General features: G+C 40.6%; 1 protein-coding gene across 1 annotated transcript in view; it reads left to right on the top strand.

The window, feature by feature from the left end:
- Positions 1-218: 218 nt before the first annotated feature.
- LOC144687792 (uncharacterized) overlaps positions 219-6,000 on the top strand; it is a 270,728-nt gene continuing 264,946 nt past the window's right edge. Inside the window, exons 1-2 of the mRNA XM_078554296.1 lie at positions 219-373; positions 456-676. The gene's annotated coding sequence lies outside the window, so the exon portion shown is untranslated. The remainder of the gene's footprint in view (positions 374-455; positions 677-6,000) is intronic.

The following is a 6,000-nucleotide window of genomic DNA, read 5'->3' as shown; positions in this document are numbered from 1 at the left end:
TCTGATTTACATGCCATTCTTTGCTGTTAATTGACTTGCAAAACCATTTGTTGCAGAATCATAGAAACCATTATCAACAGACAAATGTAACAGGCATTCTGATTGTTATAATAGGAAAATTAATCCAATAAGAAACTTAAGCTTGTTTACTTATTCACACAGGACAAATTGGATTTCAAGAGCTTGGTCGTCACAGGTTAAATTCTTGTGGCAAATGTGAATTCAAAGATGTAAGTTAATTTCGATTTGAGATCTTACTTTTTTTGCAATGCTATGTTTTCTTATTATTTGTTTTTTATTCCCATCTCCTTAAGGAGGAAACAAAATGGATAATGATAAAACCTATGGTCTCTGAGCATGACATGTTTTTTAGGTAAAGTATGACAAAAAATTCATTGTTAGTCACATTTTAAATTCTCTATTACAAATTCATGAATAATTATGTTTCTGTGTAGGATTTTCCTTCCAGATGAAGGCTTTTACGAATGTTCTATAACTGGACTAAGATGGGAAATCAAGAAATCAATAACTATTGATTACAGATATTGCTCATGGAATGAATATGCTCCCATTATTGTTATAAAGCAATCAGAGTTTTCTGGTCCATTGTTTAATATCGTGGCAGAAGACAACGTTGTTACAGCTATTCATCTCCCTCATTTTATTTGTTTGAAAGGTACACTCATTTCTGTTGTTTCTTGTTTGTAGAATGGTAGATGCTATACGTAAAAATATTCAGAATGGTACATAGCTTCTCTCTGAGAAAAGAAAGAACTTTCAAAGTGCTTCACAGCCAGTTTATTATTTTTGAAGTTTAATGTACTAATCTGGTATTTGGCAGTTGTGCAAAATGTTGGTAACAAATCATCAGGCTGTTTTAATTCCCACCCTATTTCTTTCTTAATTAAGAAAATCAGGCTGGATGTAAAGCAGGCTGCTGATTTGATATTTGCTGATTTTCATCAGTGCCAGAGACCAATTTCATCTCTGTAGTCTCCGTTATTATGTAAACAGATACATTAACCAATTTGTACATTGCAAGGTCTCAAAAAAAAAGCAAATGTTGTTTTGGTGGTGTTTGACCAGGACATTGGGAAAACCTTGCTCTTTTCATAGACAGGGCTTTGTTTTATGACCTAAAAATTGGATCCGGGAAATAATGAGTGCCAGTTTTGAGGGCCAACCTTCCACCTCTGAACAGCATTCAGAATGTCCAATGCACTGGCTGTTGGATCGGATGGTGTAGAGACGACCCTGGCAATGTTCTAAGACATACATTCTTTAATATTCCAAACTCCTGTTCTAGGACCCAAACTGGCAATTTGGTTTACTTTGGACCTGCTGCTTTCAGGATTTCCTAACCTAAATGCAGCCTAGACAATAATCCTGAAAGGGCCACAAGAAGTTTTCATCAAAAAAGTAAACTCAGAGGAGCAGAAGTTTTACTTCCAGTTCAATATTAAAACTGTGGAGTGCAGCCGGATACCCCTGACTCCCCTCTTGATTGCCCACCTCTCATGGACTCATGCCAAATCGCCCAGTATTTCAATACGAACAAGGAGCAGGAGTAGGCCATTCAGCCCCTTGAGCCTGCTTCACCATTTAATAAGGTCATGGCTGATCTGATAGTAACCTGAAATCTGCATCCCGCCTACCCCCGATAATCTATCACCCCCTTGCTTACCAAGAGTCTAGCCACCCCTGCCTTAAAAATATTCAAAAGATTCTGCTTCCGCCAGCCTTCTGGGCAGAGAGTTCCAAAGACTCACGACCCTTTGAGTGAAAACTTTTTGCCTTATCTCTGTTTTAAATGGGTGACCCCTTATTTTTAAATAGCTTTTTACTTAGTTCTGTTGAAGGGTCATTCGGGCTCGAAACGTTAACTGTGTTCCTCTCCGCAGATGCTGCCAGACCTGCTGAGTTTTTCCAGGTATTTTTGTTTTTGTTTTAAATAGTCACCCCTGGTTCTAGATTTTTCCACAAGAGGAAACATTCTCTCCACATCCACCCTGTCAAGACCCCTCAGGATCTTCTATGTTTCAATCAAGTTGCCTCTTACACATATAAACTTCAGTGGATACAAGCCTAGTCTGTCCAACCTTTCCTCATAACACAACCCACCCGTTCCAGTTATTAGTCTGGCAAACCTTCTCTGAACTGTTTCCAATGATTTTACATCCTTCCTTAAATAAGGTGACCAATACTACATGTAGTACTCCAAATGTGGTCTCACAAGTGCCCTGTACAATTCAAGCATAAGCTCCCGAGTTTTGTATTCAATTAACCCTCACAATAAATGATAACATTCTATTAGATTTCCTAATTACTTGCTGCACTTGCACATTAGCCATTTGTGATTCATGCACTAGGACACCCAGATTTTTCTGCAGCTCAGAGCTCTGCAATCTCTCACCATTTAGATAACATGCTTCTCTTTTATTCTTCCTGCCAAAATGAACAATTTAATATTTTCCCACATTATACTCCATTTGTCAGATCTTTTCCCACACACTTAACCTATCTATATCTTTTTGTATCCTCCTAATGTTTTGTTTATTATTCATTCACGGGATGTGGCCTTCGCTGGCTGGGCCAGCATTTATTGCCCATCCTTAGTTGCCCTTGAGAAGGTGGTAGTGAGCTGCCTTCTTGAACAGCTGCAGTCCATTTGGTGCAGGTACACCCACAGTGCTGTTAGGAAGGGAATTCCAGGATTTTGACCCAGCGACAGTGAAGGAATGCCAATATATTTCCAAGTCAGGGTGGTGTGTGACTTGGAGGGGAACTTCCAGGTGGTGGCACTCCCATCTAACTGCTGCCCTTCTCCTTCTAGATGGTAGTTGTCATGGGCTTGGAAGGTGCCGTCTAAGTAGCCTTGATGAATTCATGCAGTGCATCTTGTAGATGTTACACACTGCTGCTACTGTGCGTTGGTGGTGGAGGGAGTGAATGTTTGTGGATGTGGTGCCAATCAAGCGGGCTGCTTTGTCCTGGACAGGGTCAAGCTTCTTGAGTGTTGTGGGAGCTGCACTCATCCAGGCACGTGGGGATTATTCCATCACGCTCCTGTTTTGGGCCTTGTAGATGTTGGACAGGCTTTGGAGAGTCAGGAGGTGAGTTACTCGTCGCACGATTCCTAGCCTCTGATCTGCTCTTATTGCTACAGTATTTATATGGTTAGTCTAGTTCAGTTTATGGTCAATGGTAACCCCCAGGATGTTGATGGTGGGGGATTCAGTGATGGTAATACCATTGAACGTCAAGGCTCATTGAAGAAATACCATTGAAGAGTCATGCCTACTCTCTGCTTCCTGTTAGCCAGCCAGTCTTCTATCCATGCCAATATGTTACCCCCATATCATGAGCTTTTACTTTCTGCATTAATCTTTGATGTGGCACTTTATCAAATGCCTCCTGGAAATCTAAATACAGCACATCCACCAGTTCCTCTTTACCCACAGCACATGTTACTTCCTCAAAGAACTCTAATAAGTTGGTTAAACACGATTTCCCTTTCACAAAACCATGCTGAATCTGCCTGATGGACTTGAACTTATCCAAGTGCCCTGCTATAACTTCTTTAATAATAGCTTTTAATATTTTCCCTTTGACAGATGTTAAGCTAACTGGCCTGTAGTTTCCTGTTTTCTGTCTCCCTCCCTTTTTGAATAATAGAGTTACATTTGCCAACTTCCAATCTCATGGAACCTTGCCTGAATCTAGGGAATTTTGGAAAATTTAAAGCCAATGCATTAACTATCTCACTGGACACTTATTTTTAAGACCCTAGGATGAAGTTCATCAGGACCTGGGCACTTGTCAGCCCGCAGCTCCAACAATTTACTCAGTACTGCTTCTCTGATGACTGCAATTTTCCTGACTTCCTTCCCAATTTCCATTTCCTGGTTTGTAGCTGCTTCTGGGCTTTTACTTGTATCCTCTGTAGTGAAAACTGATCAAAATACCTGTTCAATTCATCTGTCATCTCCTTGTTTTCCATTATCAATTCTCCAGACTCACTTTCTTTGGAACCAACGCTCACTTTGTTAACTCTTTTCTTTTTTAAATATTTATAAAAATTCTTACTATCTGTTTTTATATTTCTGGATAGTTTCCTCTCATACTCTAATTTTCTCTCCTTATTAGTCTTTTAGTCATTCTTTGCTGTTCCTTATATTCCGTCCAAACTTCTGATAGTTTGATAGTATCTTTAACCTTTCTAGTTAACCACGGATGAAGTGTCCGTCCCTTGGACTTTTTCTTACTCGTTGGAATGTATCTATTCTGTGCATTTTGAAATATCCCCTTAAATATTGGCCACTGCATCTCTATTGATCTATCCCTTAACCTAATTTGCCAATTCACTTTAGCTAGCTCAACTTTCATGCCCTCATAATTGTCCTTTAAGTTTAAAATTTTAATTTCAGACCCACTCCTCTCTCCCTCAAAGTGAATGTAAAATTCAATCATATTACGGTCACTGCTACCTAGGGGTGCCTTCACTATATGAACATTAATTACTCCCATCTCCTTGCACAATATCAGGTCTAGTGTAGCCTGCTCTCTGGTTGGCTCCAGCACATGATGTTCTGAGAAGCTATCCCAAAAAATTTCAATGTACTCCTCATCTAGGCTATCTTTGCCCGTCTGACTTTTCCAGTAAACTAAAATTTCCCATGATTATTGCCGTGCCTTTCTGACAAGCTCCAGTTATTTTTTCTTTTATACTCAACCCTACCATGTGGTTACTGTTTGGGGGCCATACACAACTACCACAAGTGACTTCTTGCTTTTACCATTTCTCATTTCTACCCAAACTGTTTCCACATCCTAGTTTCCTGAATTTAGGTCATTCCTCCCTATTGTGCTAATACCATCATTAACTAACAGAGCCACCCCTCCACCTTTTCCTCACTTCCTGTCTTCCCTAAATATCCTGTACCCTTCAATATTCAGGTTCCTTCCATGTCCTCTTGCAGCCATGTCTCCGTAATGGCTGTCAAATCATAATTGTTTATTTCTATTTGCGTTCTCAGTTCATCAGTTTTGTTTCGAATGCCACATGCATTCGGATACAGAACTTTTAGTTTTTTACCTTTTTTTAAATAACCTCGAATTTCACCTGTTGATTTACTGTTAGATTTGCACTCTCTATTCCTTCCTGTCACGGTCTGATTTCATTTCCCACAATAATACTTTTTTCTTTTGTCTTGTTTCTGCTCTTATATTTGCTACATTTTCCCAAATTTGATCCCCTGCCGTCACTATTTAGTTTAAAACCCTCTCTACTTTCCTAGTTATGTGGCTTGCAAGAACACTGGCCCCAGCAAGGTTCGGGTGTAGACCGTCCCAACGGTACAGATCTCACTTTCCCCACAAACTGGAACCCACTTCTCTCACACCAGACTTTGAGCCACGTAGTCATCTCCCTAATCTGATTTGTCCTATGCCAATTTTCACATGGCGCAGGTAATAATCTAGAGGTTATGACCGTTGAAGTTCTGCTTCTTAATTTGATGCCTAGGTCCTCATACTGACCAAGTAGAACCTCCTCCTTTGTCCTGCCGATGTCATCGTGGAAACAAAGTCCTGTCTTCACATTGAGGATACTCTCCGTCAGGTTGTGTGGCACTACAACTGTGCTAAATGGGTTAGATTTCAACCAGATCTATCAACTTAAGACTGGGCATCCATGAGGCGCTGTAGGCCATCAGCAGCAGCAGAATTGTACTCGAACACAATCTGTAACCTCATGGCCCGGCATATGCCCCGCTCTACCATTACCATCAAGCTAGGGGATCAAACCTGGTTCAATGAAGAGTGCAGGAGGGCATGCCAGGAGCAACACCAGGCCTATCTAAAAATAAGGTGTCAACCTGGTGAAGCTGTAACACAGGACTACTAGCATGCCAAACTGCATAAACAGCAAGTGATAGACAGGGCTAAGTGATCCCACAACCAACGGATCAGATCTAAGCTCTGCAGTCCTGCCACATCCAG

This window comes from Cetorhinus maximus, chromosome 12 (assembly GCF_964194155.1).
Source record: "Cetorhinus maximus chromosome 12, sCetMax3.hap1.1, whole genome shotgun sequence".
Classification (NCBI taxonomy): Eukaryota; Metazoa; Chordata; class Chondrichthyes; order Lamniformes; family Cetorhinidae; genus Cetorhinus; species Cetorhinus maximus.
The sequence above is the reverse complement of the archived record's forward strand: the minus strand, read 5'-3'. Positions and strand labels throughout refer to the sequence as shown.